Genomic DNA, 9,175 nt, shown 5'->3' with positions numbered 1-9,175 from the left:
CAAACTTTATTCTCTGGGAGTGGAGGGGAGCAGAGGAAACCCCCTTGGAATACATTTTCTAGGAAGACTTTTCGTGTCACTGATAACTCATTTAAAGAAAGGATTTTGTATATTTGGCTTATTTGTGTCTCGTTCTGCTAAGCAGGACAGGGAACAACTTTTCAGGCAGAGTTTGGGACACTGCCATGGTCATCAAGAACAGAATTTTAGAAGTTATGTTTCATATTGGGGCTACAGTTATGGACAGAGCTAGAGATTCCAATGGGAGCTGCACAACAGTGGATTGCTTCCTAATCTTTTTTATATACTTACTGTGTTTTTGAAGGCCCTCTTGAGAAAGACATGATCTAGAATGGCAATATTGTTCAAAGGCTGGCAGTATAACTTTATTGTGGCTAAGAATAATTACAGTCTATTTAGTCATAGTAATAGGAGAGGCAAATCAAGAGGAAACATTTGGATTATGGAGTGATAAGAATGAATTTTTCAGTATATGCACATATACAATCAGTAAGGTCTCGTCTGGCTATAATTTGTTTTTGAAAATCTATTGGCCAAATCAGAGGTTCAGATAGAAATGCAGAACTGCAGCACATTGCATGATTTCACTTGTTCCAGGCCATGTCTGATGGGCCATGAGTGTGCTACATGGAAACACTAATTCACCTGTGACATAATCTTTTGCCCTTAACTTATTTATGTCATGACAAGAAAAATCATCTGCATTTTCGTCAGAACAGCAGCCAGGACTGAAGCAGTCTATATTAGCAGCATGCTGCCCTCCTGTCACTTGGGGAGTTTGTGAGTGGCTTCTTCACTAAAGAGATTGGGCTGAGAGATCTTCTAATGAGGAGCCATGTATGTGTTTACAGATTTCTCATGACAGGGACTAGGAATCACTTGCTGTAGGTACTGTTCAGGCCTGTACAACACCTGAAACTGGCTGCAGCAGCGGGCTGTAATCCCCATTTATGTGGTTGGTTTTATTATGTGGAGCTCGTATGAGACGTATTTTTTTCTATCCAAACCATTCTTTGTACCTGTGTGGCCGATTCCCAAACTCTACTGAGTAACCATGTATTTGTTGTAACAGGTATTGCCCACTTCTGCCTCAGTGTGTCCTGTGGTGGGACCTGCTGGATGGGGCTGCTGGGCAGGAGATCCTCACAAGGTCACATTTACAGGGCTTGCAGTTGTCACAGAGCTGAAATCAAATCCCAATGCCAGCATCAAACACTGGCTGCTTACAAAGCCTCTGTAAGAGTGAATCACTGCCTAGGATCAATGCCCTTTATTGCATTCCATCATCTCTTCAGGAAAGGATGAAGAAAGAAGATAACTGTATTTTAAACCAGAAAAAATGAAAAAACCACAACAACTTCTTTTTCAATTGGATTCTTTCTTAAAAGATGCATGTAAAATTGAATTTGGGTCTGCATCTCTCTGCTGAGTTCAGGCCATCTCTGGGGTATGTAAGAGAGATGTAATTTAATGTAATTTTGGGAAAATCTCTTCACTTCCAGCAGCTTTGTGTCTGGAACCCCAATAACAGAATTGTAACATGATGAGCACTGCAAAATACACTTGCTATAGAAATGTGATTTACAGGAACATCCAGTGAATAATAGACTTGATGACCAGAATTCTATTTTCATTGAGCTGCTGTAAATAAAGAGGCGTCTTCCACCAGAATTGATTGAGGTGTCTGTAATGTGAAAAGGGTTTCAAGGAGCAGGTTTCATTCTATTGCTTGTGTTAGAGCAAAGAGCTGTCATTAAAAGGTGACTAAACTGGGCAATTTGATTGCTATGAAACCAAATAAATAACCTTTCTAATAGCAATTTTTATTAAAATTGCTAGTGGTCTAGTGAGAAGAAACAGTTTAAAAAAATCTTTATTAGGAAGTGAAAATTCCATTGCCTTTAAAACCCTTTATTTTTTAGTAATATGTTTGGAATGATTCACATCTGAACACTTTGACTGAAGTTTTTTACATTTTCAAGACATTTTATTTCTTTTTGCTAGAACAAGAAGTACAAAGTTATTTTCTTTGTTGAAAGCTGATGCTTCTTACATGCTTCTATTCCCATGCTTCTGCATGTCAAGAGCCAGGCTTGAGGAAAGTACTACAGGCTGTTGGATTTGTGGCATTCTGGTTCTCTTCATTGTATTCTTTTGTTCATTTCTGATGCATTTTCCCACTGTTGATTCTTTTAGGAAATAGACTGGACTGTTACACATAGAATATACCTGTGCATTTGCCTAGAAGCAACTGAGTAAAGATGTAGAATTACTGGAAACCTGGCTATGTCCTGGTAGCAATCTGATGTGAGTAAAGCTGATGATTTTCCTGAAGATAAGACAACTTACAAAAGTTATTTTTTAAGAACACTTCTTGTCAAAATACTCTCCTGCTGCCATAAGGAGTATTTCAGTTCTATCCTGTTTATATATCCCTAAATGTTTTCTGAGAAAAGAGACCTAGAATTGATCCCAGGCCAATGCATCTGTGATTTAGAATTTTTGTCTATGATGAACTGTGTTTTCAGAGTGTGTTCCCTTCTCTCAGGTCTAAAAAATGAAAGTTACTGGGAAATATTAAGGAAAGAAAATTTTGAAAAAAGATACATTGTAATTCTCACTCTCTCTCTAGATCCCAAACCTTTTCAGTTAGAGGAAAAATGTTAGCTTCTGCTGCAAGTGTAGGAATGTATATTACTGTTGTCATCCACTTCTATGTGAGACCAGAACATTCTGCTTGGGTCACCAGAGTAATCTGTGTTTGTGTGTGTGAGAGGAGAAGAGAGCAGGAGAGGGTGAAATGTTATTTGGGACAAGTGAGGGAGGTAGTTTGCAGACTTTTGAGCAGCAGTGACGCTAATATCCACAATGTCTATCTCTCCAGAGTGATGGAAATTTACTTTTTTTTTTTTTTCTGATGAGGTCTGTGAGCAATTAAGATATTTAATCTCTTTCCAGGAAGCTATATGCTTTAACTTCTAGTCTTCCTCAGCTGCTATGCTTTAATTGCATCCCTCATAATCATCATAGCATACAGCAAAAGGGGAGGCTGGAAAATATGAAGATTCTAGGGAAGCTAATGTTTTAAATCTCAGCATTTCCATAACACTTTGAAGTTTAACTGGTTTGATTTTGATAGATAAATAGTAGGGTTTTGTTTGGCTTCTACTGTGAATGCTGAACTGAATGAGCTGAGCTGAATGAGAAGTGTGGCATCATTTTCTGAAGTTTATAAAATAGGACAATTATGTAATTATTGTTATATGTAGACTTGGTTGTGCTTGATCATTAACAGCATGTTATTTAACAACAAATGGGTTAGGTTTGAGAGTTTGGACTGTTGAATTCATTACCTGTGTCATGGGCCTGGAGTGCAGGAGCTGCAGGTGCCAGCAAGGAGAGCCTGGTCTGGGCAGTGTGTGCACAAGAGAGCCCTGCTCCCAGCCCTGTGTGGGCAGCTGCTTTTGCTAAGGGGGAAGTAAAATTAGGTGGTGCTGTGGGAAGGGGAGGGATGGAGACTTAGACTCTTATCTGTAGAGTAAATCCCTGCTTGGTGAAACTGTCCCATGATCATTTAAATGCAAACCCCTGTGCTCTTTCTGTGACAGGTACCAGCCTGGTTTTGAGGCAGGGATCTCCACAGCAGCAAGTGCTGGGTGTTGCACTGCTGGAAGCAAGACCAGAGCCTGTCTGGCCTTGCCCAGCTGCTGGCCAGGCAGCACCCAGGGGCTGGGCTCCCTAAACTGTGCTCACACTGCTCTGCAGTCCACAGGGTCAGGGAGTGATAGCCAGCTCTACCAAAAATGACTGGAAAGAACTATAATTGGGGAGATATTTCCTCTTCTGAAGACTTTCTAGGATTTTTCAAACAAATGAACTCAATGTCATGAACTCTTGGAAAAGTCTTCAGAAGAAGAGGCTGTATTTGCTGCGTAAGTGCTATTCCATCTGCATAGCCATGGGAGCTGCTTCTGGACTGGCAGTTCCAAAAAGCAAATGTCTCTCTTCCTGTGTAGGTAAAATCTGTGTCCAAACTGGATACAAAGTAAACCCTGTTTTGCTGGACTCATCATTCACTTTAATATTAAAACAGGGAGCAATAGGGTTTCTTTTAACTATATGATGTGTTTCCTTCTTGTGTATCCTTCCTTGTCTTTATTTTACTCCTTTATCTGTTGTACTTCTGTCAAAACCCCACTGTTTCTTAAGTGAATGCAGGGCCTTCTTGATAAAGAACCTTTTACTCTGCTCATGATGCCCTTCACCTGACTGCAGCAGGGAGAGCCAAGAGCCGTCTTTTGAATGCCTCCAAGAAATGTCAGGCTGGAGTAAAAGTCTACCACTTGTAAGCAGGCAGGTGTTTGAGGTCCTTTATTCATCAAAATTGTTGCTGTGCTTTTGAAAATCAGCCCTTTCCCCTCAGACTTAGATGCTTTACTTTTTAATAGTTTTGTTTTATCCCAGACACAGATACCAGTTAACTTGGGTTTGCCACTTAAATCTGGCCGGTGAATCTTCACCCCTGCTGCATGAGCATGGCCATGTTTTTTTCTGGGAAGTGGCTACAAAACGTTATATTTAAAATGTGTTTTCGAAAATTATGCATGCCATTAAATATAATACTACACAGATTTTGCCATTAAAAAGTTTATTTTTATGAGATTCGGCACAGGACAGCTAACACTGAACCTGGGCATGATCCAAAGTCTGATGTTTGGCTCTCATTTCTAGCACTGACAGTCGTGGCTGTTTGGGTTTCAGCTCTGTTCTCCACACAATGCCAAACGAATATCATCGTTTATGTTTCAGGTTTTATGAAAGCTGAATTTGAACCAACAAATTATTCCTGTGAAAGGAATCATGTTTAAATTCCTTAGAGCTGGAAGCAGTGATGATGACAGTGAAGTACATTTGGACAGGCCATGTGATTTGTTCTCAGTGTGTGATGCTATGTGTGAACTGTGCTGTTAGTGGGGAACACATTGTAGCCCTTCATTTACCCTTCCTTTGAGTAAATCCAGCTCAGGTGAAGCAACCTTTATGTAAAAAACCTATGTTCAGGGTAGAATAGAGATACAATTTGAAAGGAACATATTAAATACTGAAATAGAGAAATCTAAGTCATAAAACTTGTGACTATTTTTTATGAGATTCTTTTATTGTGCAGCAGAAAAGGATGGTTTAGGCATTTCTTCTTGACGTGTTATTGATGTAAGGCTCTTGTAGGTCAAAAGAACTATCCCATTTGATTTTTAATTATCATAAAATTATCAGCTTCTGGGAAAGGCTGAAGTTATGGTATTGCATTGCTTAGTCACCTCTGAAAATGGGTGTGAACTAATGTGTAATTAGTAATCTTTGAAATATCTTTCCTCAAAACAATGAGCAAGACTTCCCATTGTGGTAAACTTAAATACAGTATGTATTCATAAACCCACATTTATACTTTGGAACAAGAAGAGAAAGAGAAATTGGTGTCTGAACTGGCCTCTATTTCTTGTTGACCCTATTCATTGTGATTAAAATTTGATGGAGAGTGTATAGTGAGTGCTTCAGTGATAATTACTATGTGAAAAACTCTCTTCTCCAGCCTAACCATGGAAAGATTTAGAGGTCAGTTTTTCCTTCTGGAATTATATAAATTTACCAAGAATTGCAGCTAGAAGACCCTCCTGGTAGTATTTACTGTGTTCTTTGAGCTAAACAGAAGCACAAATAAATGGGTTTTCTTCTCTCAGCAGATTGTTTGGAGAAAACACTATTTTCTAGTTAGCAGGGAGTTTTTCTGTTTCTGAAAAAGAAATGTAAGCAACAGGAGAGTAAAAGATAGTGTTTTTAATACAGAGTTACTGAGCAGCATCTTTTGATTCTATACACAAAAACATAATTTCTACCCCTTCTCATCAGAGCACTTCAGAGTGGGGAGGATGAGAATTATTGGAACTATGGCTGAACACTCAGTGGTTCCAGGCACATATTGCTCATCAACCTAGCCCTGCCCAATTGCTGTGGGTGAACACACAGCACAGAAGTATTATCACTTTACAGGGGAGTTAGGCTGTTTAATCACACAGGAGCTCCCCTCTCACCTGCCAGAGCTCTGGGCTGCTATGACTGCTGAAATGGCCCTGCTGGCTGTCCTTTTTCTCTCTGCCCCTCCCTCTCTACATGTCCTAGAGGGTGGAGGGCTGAGAGAAACTTTGGGGCTGCATAAGAAACACAGGGAAAGCTGCTGGGGCAGGGTGGTGGGGATGGCATTAATTCGTGGTGCCAACTACCTCTTTGGGGTTGTTGTCTTTCACAATTAATGAATGTCTTGAAGACCTAGGTATCTGTGCTAATTTTGATTTTAATGGTGCTAAGGACATCTCTCTACGATTATGTATGTTTTAGCAGTCTAATTTCGGTGGCTGATTTTTTTGTTTAAATCTTGGCTGGCCCATGCTGTCATCCCTACTCGTAAGCCATTATCTCAGTGCTGTCAGACAGCCTGGCCAGGCCAGGGTGTGCCTTTGGCACTCTGGTTTCATGGCTTTCGGATGTTATCTGTTTTCACTGCACATTTTGGGGGCTGAATTGCTTATCCAGACATTGGCTGTTTTTCAAAAAAGTAAAATTAGTTTCTAGGCAACCTTAATGAACGGTGAGAACATGTTAGTTTGTTCATAATTGAGATGACTTTAGCTTGTTTACCGTGATGTTTGGCTTATTGCAAGGGGCTGGCTTAGCTTGTTGACAGTGAACTATGTAAATATGAGGATGAGAAACAAACCACCAGAGGATCACAGAGTGGCTATCAGGATTTTTTTTTTTTTTTATAATTTAAAGGGGTTTTTTTATTGAATAAGTTTATACTGTGAAGCTTTTAACACCAAAGAGTAACATTTAGGATGCTTTGCCCTTTAGAAAGCACGAATAACATACGGTGAATCACAGTTTCCTAAAGCCTTTCTTAGTGCATCTACAAAGAAACAAAAAATGTAGACATATCCATATAAACCACCCTGTATTCTCTGTACACTTACATAAACATTTGTAAAAAAACATGTTGTATATTATAACTGCCATTCAATCTTTCTTTTTTCTCTGAAGTACAGTTTTGCATTTTTGTGGTGATCCTTTATTAACAGGAGCTTGGGCTACTGGGCTTATGAGGAAGCACTGGCTATAAGGACTGATGCTCTTGATTTTCTCCTCTGAAGGGGTCAGGATCACTCTGTCAGATGGTGCAGTCAGCAGTCAGTAGATATTGAAGTCATCTAATGCATGATGTCAATGTTTTGCAATGTTACTAAAATCAAAATACTGGCAGGGACACAATTTCAGAAAAGTACTGAATGAAATACTTGAGCTTTCTACAGGTAACCAGGGAGTGAGGCTCTATTTATGAACACAATCAGTAAACTTAATTTTTGGAAGAGATTGGGAAACAGAGTATGCTGCTGCCATTCCCAGTTTATATTCATTCCACAGTGTGTTCTCCTGACCTATCTGCAAGTATTTGGATGCATTTTCTGAAGGCAGAGCTGACACAGCCCAGCTGGAACAGTGCTGTAGCACTGAAGGAATGTAGAGTGCTTTGAATAATTGGTGAAGAACATACTTATTACCTCCCTGTTGTGGCATGTTAACTCTAAAACATAAGCACATATAAATCTGAAGGAGTAGACACTGCCTTATAAACCTCTTTTTGGAAGTGCCAGGTACATGTCTTTGTTCATATTTCAACAAACTGTTTATAGGCATCAGGATTCCACATGCTTTTCAAGAATTGTTATTTTTTGCAGTGTTTGAGTCTTTGTGCACAGGGCTATAACCATGAGAGATTTACTTCAGCATTAGGGCAAGTCGACTGGAAACCATGTCTGCTCTGTTTTAATTACATTAAACCAAAACAAGAGAATCCATACAGGAAAGTGTAGCTATGTGAGATAATAACTCTTTATCAATTCACAGAATCAGCAACATTCTTGGTAGTTTGCCTTGTATCTGAGCAACATGAGATGGCACACTATACTTTGTTCTGATTTTTTTAGAGCCAGAGCAAAGCACCTTTCTTTGCTCTAGATAAAGTAAAAAGCATAGAGTTAGTTTATTTGTTTGTTTTTAAGAGCTGTTTGGAAAGATCATTAGCATAGTAGAAAAACCTACAATAATCAGGAAATGAAGGAGAAGGAAGAACAGCAATTTACATGCAGATATTTTGCCTGATTCTTTGTGTTCTCAATTTAAAAAGCCTCTTTATTTTATTTTATTATTATAGTGCTCCAGTATCCTAAAGCAGCATTAAGGTCTGTGGCTCTTAAATTACTTTTTGAAGTACTCAGCATTTTCTTCTGTATTATTGCTGAGAAAAGGGGGTAGCTGAATCCCAAAGCCTAATATAGGGTGGTTCAGGTTGAAAATTGGTAGCAAATATCAATGTCAGGTATTTGTCTCCAGATGTATTAAATTAAGATAAATAAAACCAAAATGGCTTGGAGTGTTTTAGCTTGGTGTCCTTTGTCCAAGGCAGTGTCCTTTCTTGGAGATACAGCCTCTCTACTATAAAGAGGTCACAGAGGTAACATCTGTAAAATAAAGTGGCAAATGTATTATTGAGCATTTTTGTTGCTGGTTTTAGTGATAGGTGTCTATAGCTTGTTTGTAGTAGGGGTACTCATAGTAAGAGCGAGAGTTCATGAAAGTAGAGTAGGATGTTATAATAGGAGGTCATAATCAAGAGTTTAGGACATCTTTTTGCTCAGACAGAACAGACAGTCCTGACCTAGAGGTTCAGCAAATCAGGAATTTTTATAATTTTTTTTCTCTCCTTGACCATTTTTTCTTTTAACTGTTGGAATCTCAATGCTTACAATATTCTAGCCCCATTATCTCCAAGACTCTTTTTGAGTCTTGCAAATGTTTTGGATTTGTTTGTTTATTTGATTTTGGTTTGTTTGGCTTTATTTTGGTGGAATTATTGTGTTGTTTTGTGTTTTTTAAATTACATTCCACTATCACCTAAAGTACAGCTTAGAAGAAAATCTGCTCTGAGGGAAGCCCTTAATTCTGTTTCATTTAAGGGAAGGTGGTATGATGAGAGTTAATTTGCCTTACTACTGAAAGTTATAAATCAGAATTGAAGTGCTGCTGTAGGCAAAATTGAATTCAG

Source organism: Prinia subflava, chromosome 11 (assembly GCF_021018805.1).
Source record: "Prinia subflava isolate CZ2003 ecotype Zambia chromosome 11, Cam_Psub_1.2, whole genome shotgun sequence".
In the NCBI taxonomy this organism is placed as follows: domain Eukaryota; kingdom Metazoa; phylum Chordata; class Aves; order Passeriformes; family Cisticolidae; genus Prinia; species Prinia subflava.
The sequence above is the reverse complement of the archived record's forward strand: the minus strand, read 5'-3'. Positions refer to the sequence as shown.